The sequence below is a fragment of the Cyprinodon tularosa genome, unplaced genomic scaffold, assembly GCF_016077235.1.
Source record: "Cyprinodon tularosa strain WSP-4 unplaced genomic scaffold, ASM1607723v1 ctg37, whole genome shotgun sequence".
NCBI classification, from domain to species: domain Eukaryota; kingdom Metazoa; phylum Chordata; class Actinopteri; order Cyprinodontiformes; family Cyprinodontidae; genus Cyprinodon; species Cyprinodon tularosa.
This window is the reverse complement of record NW_024039085.1, coordinates 767,068-781,651: the sequence shown is the minus strand read 5'-3', so window position 1 is coordinate 781,651 and position 14,584 is coordinate 767,068. Positions and strand designations below refer to the sequence as shown.

At 37.5% G+C, this 14,584-nt stretch overlaps 1 protein-coding gene across 4 annotated transcripts in view; it reads left to right on the top strand.

Annotated features, from left to right (window-relative positions):
* The window catches only part of slit1a (slit homolog 1a (Drosophila)), a 113,426-nt gene that overhangs the window by 45,258 nt on the left and 53,584 nt on the right, over nt 1-14,584 (top strand). The window lies entirely within an intron of this gene.

The window sequence follows — 14,584 nt, the reverse complement described above, 5'->3', positions numbered from 1 at the left end:
GCTGCTGCTGTTCCCTTTTACTCCTCCACCTCATCCTAATGACTTATTCTCTTCCCTCTTTCCTGGGTGATGACTTTTAATTTCATGCCCCCTGCTTTGGCAGTTGCTGTTTTAGCGGTTGCCAGGCTGGCTTTGTGACACACAGGCTCTTTGGGGCTGACAGTCTCTAATGCACACCAAACACAGAATAGCCTGCGTGTTTGGGACCTGGGCTATACATCAGCATCCATGCAGAACTTATAGCAATGAAGCTGCTTGCAAGAACGCACAAAGACACATGCTACAAGACAAGATTACACAAGCAGGCACAGACATATGTTGGTTTAGCTTGATTTAGTGTTTACATGGAACACAAAGGTACTTTATTTCGACTTCTTCAACAGAGCTGTCATTGTTTTAGCAGTCGTTTTAAGGCACTGGTCGCATCTGGGCACCGACAGTATGCTAACTGTGCTGGCATGCACCCATCATCAGCACACGGTCCTCAGCCCTGGGGGGTAATCAGACTTTATGCTAATGTAAGTGAATAATGATGGATGTGATGCAAACTGGATGTTTTGGACTCTGCTAGAAAAAGAAAAATGTCTTTCATTCAAGGTTTTTCTTTTCTTTTTTATGTGTGGGTGTGTATTGCACCGCTGTGGGGCCAGATTCATGCCTTCGGCTGCACCTCTGCAAGGGTTCATTAATCCTGAAAGCGTAGTCTGGCCTCATCTCCAGAGCATTGCAGATCACATCTGCTGCTGCAGGCTGGTCACTCATTAATGGATGCCCCTCAAGGCCATATGCTATGCAACGAATTTACTTTAAGAAATGCCAGAGACTACAACAAATCTAAATTGAAGAAACTGTGAAAGACTCTAGCTTAGAGAGCAAGTTAAACAAGGTTGCAGCCGATTTTTACAGTATATACTTTACAGTTTGTGTTGCCAGTCAAATACTAAAGCACTGACAACTTTGTGAAAACTAAGCCTCTTAATTTTCTCTGAACAGAAACAGTTAAAAACCTCAGTGCAAGTAATTTCCATTGAAACACCCTTCTCCAGTTACACGTAAAAACTGCCACCATTATCATGCTGATCATTATTGTAAATTTACTAAATCTGCAAGCAGAAAGTTATTCTGTGTATTTTAGCGTGTGGTGGCTGCTCAGTCTCTATCAGTCAATCCCTTGTCCAAGCTGTATGTGGGCTGTCAGTGTGGGAGGATGAGGGTATTCAGCAGCACTGGAGAACAGGGTAAACATCCCAAACAGGCACTGATGTCTATTGTTAAGCACTTTTTCTCAGGACGACTCCCACCCACTACAACACAGCTGGGCCGTCCCTATTGTCCTCTGCCAGTCTCAGCCATCCTCTCACAAACAAAACATGTGAATCTATGCAAAATCACGCAAACACACACTACTGTTCACAATGGAAGCTACTTTTTTGTCTCCTGGAGACGTGCATCTCTTCACCTTTCAGTTGATCTTTGAAGCCATTCCTACTTAATGACTGTACCTACTTGCCTATTCAGAGCTATTTAACCTAAAAAGATTTTCAGCTTTAATTTTTTTGTCAAAATGTCCTTATTTATAAAGAATGTTTACTTGAGAACTGATAAATGAATGAAAATTTGAACTGGCTGAATTTGACACTTTAGTGGAGTGGAATTTACAGAATTGGTAGCACTTGGTCAAAATGTGTTTTTTAAATCCCTATTTTTTGTGTAAGAAGCGAATTATAACATCATCAAATAATGCTAATTGGTAAAATAATGTGATACCAAGTACATGCGAATAAGAGAAGTTAGGATGTTTTTTTTATAAGTATAGGTACATAAATCATAGTCTCACTATTAAAAAAATTGTATTATGTGAAGAATAATCTGGTCCAGCTTTGACTGCTACATTTGTTACGGTTAATTCAGAGGTGGATCGTTAAGCCAAAAAACCCCCACCCAGAAGTGGTTTTACTTGTGTCTTCTTTTTGTGTTTCAAAAAGACTAAACATTTAATTAGTTTTAAGATCTATCTGTTTTCACTCTATAAGGTTCAGGTTTTGACCAGACTAGGCATTGGAGAGATTAATCAAGAGATGACATAATACAGTTTGGATTCACTAAAAATTGTAGAATAGTCCTAATAATAAGCTCTGAAGCACTTGCCTCCCTGTAGACTCCTCATTTGTGGTCAAAAGGTCCCAGTGTGTTCATAATCCAGTGATATATACTTTTTTGAAAATATTGTTTATCACTGACAGCAACCAAGCTCTAGCAAAAATATAAAGGTGAGATGGTTTTTAACAGTTGACTCAGGTCATCTAAAGACTATAGACTAATATAAATATCAATGCCTTTAAAACTAATAGTTTTTTATTTTATAAAAAAAACTTTTAAAAAGTCCATACACTTTCCTGAACCAAAATAAAGCAAAATACAAATTTTCCAAATAAAAGAATAACCAATGGCATGAAAACACGATCAGTGATATAATTTTTTTGAAATTGAGAACCCTTTTTTTCCCCTATATCATGCAAAGACCCTGTTGGGGCTCTGGACCGACTTCACTTTTTGGAATATTTCTTATTCTTATTAATACTTCCGCATAGCTCTTCTTAAATTAAGTTTCCAGCTATTTAGAGGTCAAATTTTAGCTATTCTATAAGATTTTGGTTTGTTGGTTGCAAGGACTGTGCCAGAGCCATAAAACTATAATTTTTTAGGGTCTTTATTCATTTTGTTGCATTTAGGAAAACAATCTTGCTTTTAGTCCAAAGAGGAATCAATATGTTTTAATGTCATTATGAGACAAAAAATACATTTTTCTGGAACACCTGTTTTTTAAAGGCACATATGGAAGACTGACAGACAGAAAAACACTTTTATTGAAACAAACAAAGAGTACACAAAGACAATAAACACCTCTGGGGGAAAAAAAGGATTATATATATTTTTTTTTAATGGACAATACATTTTTATCACACATGACTGTGAGTTAAAACTGCAGGTAACATTTCTCATGAAAAGCATTTCGCCCTATACACTTCAAGGCAAAAGAAGAAAAATATGTCAATGAAATCGATAAAATTTTGAGAGTTGACTGCACTACTACCAAGGTGAATTAACCTATAGTAAACTGATTATAAGTGGTGTTGTTGTGTATCTTCTTTGCATTTTAATGGGGTCAGAAAAGATGATGCAATATAGATAAAGTGCAGGGTAGGGCAATTTAGGAATGCCAGTTAACCTTAGTCATGTCTGTAGACTGTGGGAGGAAGTATGAGTACCCGGAGAGAACTCACGCATGCACAGGGAGAACCAGCGACCTCCCTGCAGAAATACCCTAAGGCAGAAATTGAACCCTGGATCTTCTTAGTGCAAGGCACTACCGTGCAGCATCATCTGACCAATTGTAGAACATTTGAATATCCTTCCATGATGGTCTACTGATCTTGAAGCATGTTAAGCTTACCACAAGTAAGTAACATGATTGATGGAGTGGAATACTTGGAATTTCACTCCGTTCATCCAAAAATACTATAAAGCAACTACTTAAGACAAAATCTGTTGCACCACTTGAGTATAAACATGCATAATATTTTTTACACACAATATACACAACGCTGAACAAAACAGCAGCTTTTTTTTATTACTTGCGTTCCTCTATTTAGACTTGGTGTCCTTGACTTACTCTAGGCATGTAGCTCAAGGCGCTTTTTGCCTTTAACTTCCAGAGGGAATTCAGAAGGAGAATGAACATAAAGGTAACCTCCTTGTTCACCTTCCCTCTGGCTTAGTCCTCTCCCGCTCTTCTCTCCTCTCGCCCCTCCTGATCCTTTCCATGTGTGGTGGTGACTGCAAATATTTCAAGTAATGACTCCTTTTGCTCTCAGTTTTAGGGACTGAGAGGTTGAGCTGGGTTTGATACATGGAGGAAGAAGGGAAACTATGCTGGGGTTCATTTTGCTCTAAATTCATCTGTTTTTTTTTCCTTCCAGATAAGTTAAATGTCTTGACTGCTGTTTTGTTGTGCTGATTGACAAAGCTTCCGAACCTGTGTCTTTCTGGCAGCTGTCTGATCTCCTATCAGCTGCCTGTGGTTAGGTGTGGTGGATCTGTCATCACAGTGGCTCAATAACACTGACCTCAGACTAGTGCTTCCAGGAAAAGCTGTCATCCGATCTTTGGGATAGGTTTTCCACTTTCTAGGTAGCGAACCATTCAAGAGGCATCTTTAACCAGTTTAGTGAGACCACACAAGAGAAAGATAATTACCAACCAGCTTTACATTGTTGTCTTTCTAAATGCCTCCCTCCTTGCATTTTTTTTCTCCCACCCTGCGTCTGTTCAAAACATTAGTGCGGTCCAACAAACTGAGATCCAGGCTGCTCTCAGAGATGGGGATCGTTTTTTTTCTGGGCTGAAGAGAGCCTCCTGGCTAATGTAGGGGGAGGTAATGGTAGTGATAATGGATCTGTTGAGAGGCCTGTTCTCTCCTGTCTTTACAAGGTTTTCTAATATTGTCCACCAAGTGAGTAAAATGATGGATGGAGAGTCCTTGTTTGGGCTCAAGTGCAAAGATTAGTGATCTCATACCCCGCAATCCATCGATAGCGCTTCTGTTTATCATGATCATTCCTTCGCAGCCAGGGCTTATCAGTCTGGTTGATTGAGCAAATTATCTGGGCAAACTGAAAAAAAGGTATCATATTAGGAGGAAGTCAGAGTGAAAAATTAGACTTGGATAAGTTATAGATTTGCTTGCCGGGTGGTACGCAAATGTATGCGCTGATGTCGGACTTTAAAGGCTGACAAAGACACACATACATCATGAATCATTTTTAGTGAAAGAGGAGATGTGGGCAGCAGTTAAACCAGCTCCATCTTGAGTCTCAGTATGTGAGGGTTTATGTGTGTCTGTCAGCCCTCATGTGGACTCGATAAGTTCCACTGACACTATGTTTTCTCTTGGTGGTCGGTGAGTGTTCCCGTCTGTGAGCGATGTGTGTTTCTCATTGGTTTGTGACTGTAGATGATTAGAGTGCAGTCCATCCATGAAATCCCCTTTAGGTCCCATCAAAAAGAGGCAGTTTGTTGGTTTGGTCATGCACTATGAGAGTGAGAGAAGAAGACAGACAAAGAGTGTTATTTTGGCTTTATTTTTCATCGTCAGAATCAATCAAAAGCTCTCTTGAGATCTTTCCATGCTGACTGTTATTTTCCTTTTTGGCATGTCTGGAGATCCAGGATATTGAACATTTGAATGCAGTGGTGGGAACTATAGCATAACTACATGTGAGGTCTGCTGGAATTTGATAACAGCTTGATGATATACATTACTGTGCAATTTCTTCATATTTGGTTTCCATGCAGGCAAATATCTTGCATTCTTTTTCAAGTAAACTTAAAGAGTTGGTTTTTAGACTTTTTTTCTGCGGGCAGATGCATTTACAGTACTGTGTAATGTTTCCTTGAAGAAAGAGAATACTTCATAAATTTAAAATAAAGGAAGATGTGTTAAGCTTCACCCTACAGCAAAGGCAGCATTGGTATGGATGTATACACATATTTTAAAAGGTTACAATTTTAAAACCTGAAACTCATTAAAACTGTTTGAAATGCAATAATCATATATTACTTTAGCAGAGGTAGATGTATCACCTTTCATTTCTGGGTAAAAGTACAAAGCAGATCTCATACCTTTGTGGTTCAAAATATGCATCTCAGTACTCCAATATAGAAATTTTTTATCAGGGTATCGACATGCCATACCATGATAATCTACACAATATGGAAAAAGTCTGAAAAGAACATACTAAAGATTTATAAAAACCAAATTATTAAACAACATAAAATATAGACTGAAATATGCATATTTTAGATGCTTATGTGTAAGTTTTATGCTTAAAACTAATCAGAAATAAATCAAATTAAGGGCCAAGCTAATATCTGACACATTTTGAAGGTTCAGCAACTGAAAGATATACATTTTCAATCTGTTTTATATTAGTTGAATTGTCTGTAATTTTTGTGTTGTGTTTTCAAGACGAAATATGAATAGCTGCTATTTGTAAGAATGAGTTGAAAGGAGAAAAAGCAGAGAAAGTTAGAAAATCTTTTTTAAAAGCGTTTAAAAATATTTCTAGATAACAGTTGACATATGACCGGTGAAGTCAACTGATTTGAAGTGAATTAAAATAGGGAAAAACAAAAAACATCTGAATACTGTAGATCTGATTTCCAATGCTGTAAAAAAAAAAAATAAGAGAATCTCGTTGATTGACTGTTTCTAATTTGGTTTGTTTGACAACTGTTGGCATTGGCCTTCTATGGAAAACAAAAGCACAAAAAGCAAACATAAAGCATGGACCTTTGCTAAATGCTCTGTAAGTACAGAATTTGTCTTTCAATAGTGCCCAAAGCAAGAGGCAGCATTGAAAGAGGTTTTTTTTTTTTTCTTCTGGGGCTTTGCACCTAGGTTTCCTCAATTTAAACAACCTGTTCTTCTCCTAATAAATGCTGCACAAATGGGCATTCCTGCCCATGATAATTTGTGTGAACATGAGTTACTGTTTTGAGACTTTAATACTTTGTTTGACCTCTGACGGAAAGTGCAAATCATGGTGATCATAATGGTAGTGGCCTGGCCCCCTTTGTTGGGATTATGGAGGTACTGAACATCTGTAGTAAATGGGAGAGAACAAGTGAATGAAGGTGCAGCTAGAAAGCATGTCTATCATTTGCTTTATAGAGAAATTGAGATAAAAGTGAAGGTGTTGATAGAGGTGTATTTTTTTAAAGGGAGACATGAGGGTAAGGAGGAAAGCATGGATACTCCTGGCCGCACACAGAAATATTCAGCCGCTCTCTGTGGGCCACACAAATACAAACACATGCAAGGCCATGCTTTGGCAAGAGCCCAAGACCCCTGCAGCATTAATCTATGCTTCTTCTCACCTCATTCTCTTTCTGTTATCCACCACTCGTTACTTTTTTTCCCCATCTAACTAAAAAATTTGCTCTGTTCAATTTTATCTATATAAACAATTCTAAATAAAGTCAGACATCTTGGGATTTACAAACATATGCAGGCATTTTGAAACACAGCAGACATCTCAAAGCCTACCTCCATCTCATGAATTTCCCTCCCGATTTTTTCCTCTGCTGCTTCTCTTTTAGTCTCTGTCCTGAGTGGGTTGTATAAGCTGTAGCTTTTCCACTAATAGAAAGGCATCACTTTTCTACCAAGTCTGACTGAAGCAACATTACTTTTCACCTCTCTGTTTGCTTGTGTCAGCTTGTCTTGCATCCCTTTTCTCTTTTGCAGTCTATTTTGCTTAATAATGTCAATTTTCCAACAAGAAAACACACAATCTGTTTTTTTTTTTCCCTTTTTCTTTTTAACTTTTTTTTCAGATGGTAAAAACCTCACTGAGAATAAAATCTATTATTCAAAAAAGAGAGGCTAATAATTTGTGACATTTTTCTCTCCTCAGACATATCAAGCATATATTTAAAGATTATAAACACAGTTCTGGGCAATTGATGGTCTTTAAAACATCTGTATTCGTAATTAATTTTCTGGGCAAATGTTAAAGGTAAGGCTATCCTTGTAGTTTTTAGGGAGTAAATAACTGCTACTACTAAATATGAGGCCATTTTTAAAATCCGCGACATCAAAACAGATGAAAATCTTTTTTGATAGGTGTTTCAGCACCAGTGATTCAACAAACGAAAGGCTTAGTATGCAGGACTTATTATGAGCTGTTTGCTGACAGATTATTTGGGTATGTTGGGTTGTGTTTTTGTTTGTTTTTTTCTGCTCTTCAGTTGGACTTGAGATGCTTTTTGGATCTTTTCCAGCCCCAGCAGCTTCTCTCTGAAGACTACACTTTGTAAATGTGCTTGTTTATGTGTGTAACTACTTGTGAGCTTCTACCGTGCAGAGAGGAAGAAGGTAGTTAGTATTTAGTGGCAACATACTGCCATTCTTTTAACAACTCTCACACACCTCATTAACTCTCCTAATGAGTAAGTAATCAAACACATTCCTCCTCTATTTTCCCTGTTTGAGATGGAAGAATAAAATTAAGAGGAATTGAGAGCATTTCACTAAAATAAACATTTTCTTGTCATACAATCACGACAAGAAATGGGAAACACAAACACTGTTAAAGAAACCCCTTCAATACATTCAACTTAGTGGTATGAAATGATGCCATCCAAATACATGTAGGCTTTAGGCTTCCTGAGTGCAGTTTATTGTGGCTTCAAGCTTTCAATACTTCCTTGTCTGGACTTTTAGGTCTCAATTTTGATAGAGTGATGCAATTAAATGCTTTGTTAAGCATAAATAAACATTACCTTTATGTTAGAAGGACTTTCAGCATTATGAGTTTCATTTAGCACTGTTTACTTTATCGTGTTAGAATTAAAATTGCATGAATTCATGCAAACACTGATCAAAGAAAAAAATACAAGAGACTAAATTGACTCCCCTACACTCTAAAAATAAAAAGCTGGTCCAAATTAAATTAATTACTTCAATGGTAACAAGTACTTGAATAATGTTGATCCAATTTGATTTAGGTTTAGAAGTTGAAAACTTCAATAAATTAAATTACTTGTTACCAATTGGAGCAATTCATCAAAGTTCAAGCAGCCTTGTCTTTCTGGTGCTGACAAAAAAGAAATAGAAGCTATAATGTTATGAAAATGCTGTTTTGATTACATTAAAACAGTAGGGTTTATCAATTGTATATATTTGTATGTCCAAATGCTTCAAGTTTGAACATTAATTTTTCTATTTGGGATATTTTAAACATATTTCCCTGTATAATTGTAAATTAAAATGAAAAGCAGGCAAACTTGTTTAGCCAGTCAAGTATAGTAAAACCAATTGCCTTCAAAGTCATCTAATGCAGTAAGTACAATACATTGATTATAGAAAAGCATCCAATAGGCCTTAGTTCAGTCATCTTTAGCCAACATAAACAGTGCTATGTCTGGCAGAAGACAATGTGTTATGCAAAGTGTCAACATGTTGGTGGCAGCATCATGCTGGGGGGAGGACTGTCTTTTGCAGGGATGGAGGGAAATGATTGCAGTCAAGAGAAACAGTACAAAATATTTGAAAATAAGGAAAGCCGACCCTCCAGAGGCTCCCAAAGTTCCAGAAGGACCATGACTCTACATATACAGCCGGAAGCATATTCCTCATAAACTGAGGATTCATAGCAATAATTCAAAACTGTTGTCTAGAGAAGTTCTACTTTTCTTTTGCAAATACCTAAAAACAACAGTTTTTATATGTAGAAATCAGATAGAAATGAACCTTATCAAATATAGTAAATTGATAAAATGTGAAAAGTTAAAACGTGTGTAAGTACTTTTGTGGATGAATATGTATGAGAGAAGTAATTGTTTGCATACATACATATATAATCATGTGTGTTAGTACAGCAGTTATAGTTTACAGACTTCAGCTAATGCACATTAAACCAGAGAAAATTGAGTGTGAGGCTAACTGCACAGCTGAGGCGCCTAGTAAAACGAATACTAAAAAAAATACACAGCCACCGAAAACTTTGCCAATCTCTGAATCTGCATGTTTTTAACTGGTGTGAATATAATTTTGCTACTGTAGGCATTTTTGTGAATTATTATTTGGTTTATTGAGATAGACATTAGAGGTTAATGATGGGAATCAGACAGGAACCAGACATAACCTTCAGTGTGCAGCTAATCTCCAGACCAGGCGCCTTGAACTATGTCTGATAACATTGCTAATTGTTCCAGATCTTTGTAGAGTTTGGTGTAAACAGTAGCAGAGTTTATTGTTAGAGCACCACACTGATAAAATGATACATCTGTATGAAGTTACAGTCTTGAAAATGCAACTGCAGCGTTTTTTTGTTTTTTGTTTTTTTGCTGCAGTTCATGCACCTGAAAACATGTGGGCTACCCTGTCATTTAGGTAACATTGGGAATGAACTGTGAGCAAAAAAAGCCAGCCAGCATTAATGAACTAAGTGCGCACCTGCAAAATATGTTTTACAATAAGGTCGATTTATACCAGGTCCAGTCTAAAAGCTGACGTAACTGCGCTCACTTTTCTACTCAACAGACTTGTAATCATAAACTAGTGGGGTATACTGGGTACGGGAAGCCATTCCTTACTCTAGGTGGAGAACTGGACTGGGACTCATTGCTTAGTAATGAGCGTAAGCAGGGCGTGTGAGGAAAACATTGCAAGGTGCTGATAGTTTCTGTGAGACTTTTCACCCTTAACAGAGCACAGTGACATGTGGAGGTGATGACCTCTGCTCTTGCTTTTGATGCTTAATTGTCTGCTCCTGCAATGTTTCACAATGCTATTGCCCTGAGGTTAGCTAATCTGGTGAAGCAATAAGCAGATTTTTAAATAATCTATATTGACCAGAAATGCAAAGACAGGAGAATTTTGATTATTGCTTTTTTCCCCCCACATAATTTACAACCTTTTTTAGAAGGTCAGGTTTAGAAGTCAGAGCAATGCACTACTGTGGTAGCTGCTTAAAGATTGGAATGGTTGATTAGACCAAAGTGACCAATGCATCTTTTTGTGGTTTGCGTTCTCGTATAGTGGTGTCTGATTTTGAAGGGATGTTTGCCATATTCAAAATCAGCTTTCTAACGAATCTGTAACAACAAAAATCTTGAAGCAGACACATAGCTGGGGCCATACTTAGAAAATAACAGCTAAAGGAAACCACAGAGTATGAAAAATACAGCATGATGGTCTTCCACAGAAATGTTCTGTTTGCCAGTTTAAGAATGTGTAAATGCAGAAATGTTATTTTGCTAAATTTAATTTTGCTCTGGCCTCTTTAGGAGATGAAGATGGTGATAAATTCTTTTCAGACGCATAACAGACCTCAGTATCCAAACCAAGACCGCAACGGTTCTTCTGTTAGATGTGACAGAAAACATGAGAGGAAAACTAGAAAGAGTCGGATTTTCATGCTTTACACGTACACTACTCACTAATCATGGCTATATACTTTTTTTTATTCAGAATTGCATTTTTGAAGTGACCTCCCCCGACCTCAATCGAGCTCCAATCCAATCAAATAGCACCATAAATGGGAGTGTATAGATGACTTCAGTGAATCCTATTAGAGCAAGCTAACAGGATTACAGGGTTTTAGTGTGTGGATTCCACCCAAGAGCTTTCACATTTGCTACTTACACACATAGCATCGTATTCATATGATCACAACCTTCCTGGCATCACAAAGTCTCATTAACGTCTCCTCTTCTTTCTTAGTTTTTTTTTTTTTTTTTGCATGTACCTACCACATCCTCTTGCATCCAAAAAGTGCTATCCTAGTGTAAACTTTTTAGAAAATATAGAATTTGACATTTCGAATTAACAGACATGTTCATGCAGACAGAAAAAGGGGAGAGGAAGATACTGATCTCTATATTAATGTCACTGAATTAAAATATGAGTATCTTAAAGCTACAGTGTGTAATAATTACAGGCATATAAAGTCAGAAATTTAATATATTATACATAACTATGTTATTTATCATCACCTATGAGCTCAGCCTTTTAACCATAATATTTGCGCTGCCTTAGAATTCGTTATTTATAATTACATAGGAGCGGGTCTCGCAGCCATGGAGGCTGACATCTTTGCGCTACGGCAAGCGCAGAGGCAACAAACTAGCGATTGCGAGATCTCCCATGACGCTCGAAAATAACTACGGCAAGTTGAGAGAGATGAACTGAGACGGTACTGAACAGTAGATGGCAGTATTATGCCTGAGAAGCGTTTAGTCTGCCTGAAACCAAAGAAGAAGAAGAAGCAGGTATACTGCGCATCAGTAACAAGAAAGGTGAACAAAGGCGGCAGGCGTGAGTGACTTTGCAAACTGTTTGGCACTGTGTGGCCAAACATCAGACGAATGGAGGACCATGCCTACTCTGTATCACAACGAAAAGCGGCGGACACCGAACCCCCGTCATCTAAGAAGCGGAAACACGACGAGAATAAACGCAAGCGTGACAACAAACGACAAAAAACACGGATCAACATTGGCACGGCATTTACACGATGGAAGTCACTGATGGAGGAAAAAGGTTTTCAAAGTGACGCTCAAGTTGCCAGTTTTCTCTTGGACAGGTAATTAATCCTACACACACAATTGTCTAATATCACTGCAGTTTTTGGAGTACAGGATGCTCAGACCTGTCTAAAACAATAACATGCTGCGGCGTGATGATGCTGTTCCTCTCCAGTATACTTATTCAGCAACGTCCCTGACGTTTCATAGGTAATGATTCAGTAATTTTCTGTAAAATAATTTTCTGGATATATACCTCGGTTACTTCTCTCCGGCTCCTTTGGAGATCTTCAAGCGTTTCCTCCTCTGCTCTCACCCCGCTGGCACCCCTCTCTCGCCTGGCCCTAGCTGCACGGCCTCCCTGCCTTCGCCCTCGTCCTCTCCCTCTTCCTCGCGTTGTAACCCCCGTGCCACCAAAATGACTTGGACTCTGTAAACGGGGAATATATATTCTTCCAGCGAACACAATCTCGCTGTTAAACTAATGACTACAATTAGTAGTCTGTTTATATCACCATGCAAAGCAGCTCACCAAAACGTCACAACGATGTAGAAAAAATAACGGGTATATTTATTATCTTAAGTCTACATGAAATCTATACCCTACTCAGACTAATGAAATACTATCTGTAAAATTATCTATGTAAACAAACCTCATCACTTGAGAGGGTAGGTGATGCGGACGTCGTGGAAGAAATTTTGTCCCGTAACGCTCGCCGTACTGTTGGGGGGGAGAAGCGGTGGGGGGGAGATGTTCATGTTGCTGCGGTCTGTAGTCTGACCGCTAGATGTCGCTGAAAATTACACACTGTAGCTTTAATATTAAGAGTTGTTTTTAAAACTGGAGAAGAAAGTGATCATACTAGCTTAAAGATAATTTGGAAGAAGGGAGACAGTAAGCTGTCCCACCACTTTGTTGTGCAGCATTAACAATTAAAACTATAGATAAAACCAGAATAATCAAACTTTTATCTGATCCAATGCTTGTAACTCAGGTAGCATGAACAGGTTCAGTATTTTGGTTTTTGACCAACCAGAGGATTGTGGACTGCTAGAAAAAAAGATTTTACAAATAATAGACATGATGATTTGAATTTTGCAGGAAATATCTGAATTTAGATTTTTGCTGTACAAAAGTAGTGAAGGAACACTGTTTATGAAAATAACATTTCTAAATCTCCTACTGTGAGAAATGATTATTAACATTAGAGTCACTCCTATTTTAAATTCAGAAGATGAAGTCACACAAACGTGTCAGAGGGCAGTCGCTGTGAAACTGACTTCTAATAATCTGAGAAATAAAGACAAAAGTATTACAGAGTTCATATTTTCAATCCTGTTGCATATGTGCTCTTACTACAGCTGGTATTAATAAAACAGCATTTTTAGTGTACTTTGCCTAGAAGTTTTTCCTAAACTCTGTCCAGTTCAATATGTTTCATAACAAACAGAGGTTTGCAGCTTAAAAGCTTTTTTTTACTCTGTTCAGTCATTAAGTTGCTTGCAAAAAAGACTTCCTCTCACTGAATAAACAGCAGACATGTAGGAAATTTTAGAAAATCTAGTTTCTCACATCTCTGTGCTTCCTCTACTCTAAGTTTTACACGCTTTTCAATAAAAATGTATAATTTAGACTTTGCTTCATTCCCTTTTACATCAAAGTGCATCCACAGTGCTTAGACACGGTTTGGTCACTAATTTGATTTGCTGCATTTCCAACTGGCCAGTCACTAATTAGGGACCAATGAAGTCATATGATGCAATTCCATAGCGGAGAGCTCAAAACATGTAAGTCATCATTTTAAGTAATCAGCCTTCTATAAGGCAGATTGATAGAGAAGAAAAACAATAACGTCTTTATAATGGATAGAGATTGAATAATCATGTAGACTAGTAAACTGTTTGCACAGCCAAATTTAGCTGTTCTATATTCAACATTTTGGTCAGTTATATGTGCAACTTAACACAAAAATACAATATTATGATATTTGAATTTTTTTATGTTGTTTCCTTTTTTGTTGTTGAGAAGCTAAATAGTTTTGCCTATTTTGTATACACAACAATTACGATTAACTGAAGCTCCCAGCTTAAATTCTATATTTTGCCTCATAAAATCAAAGATATTCCTATTTTTAATGTGTATTTAATTGTGATTTTTGGATTTTTTTTTAAACATGTGCAGTACTAAACATTTTCCTAATGATAGAATGCCTGACTCACAGACAGCAGGGGCAGAGTATTGTTATGTTATAATTTTCCATCCTGTGGCACTCATAAACATTTAATTAGTATAAATTATTAAAGTTATTTTGATGATGGTGGTTTGCCATGGTTACATAGATTCTGGGACTGTGCTTTAGTTTCTAACCAGAGAGGCTGCTTTAGATCTGTAGGGGAACCTTATTCAGGACAGGGCCCTCTCTGGCTGCACTGCACTTTATGTGAGACAACTTAATGTTCCTTAAATATGTACTGGCTTGGGTTTCCATCT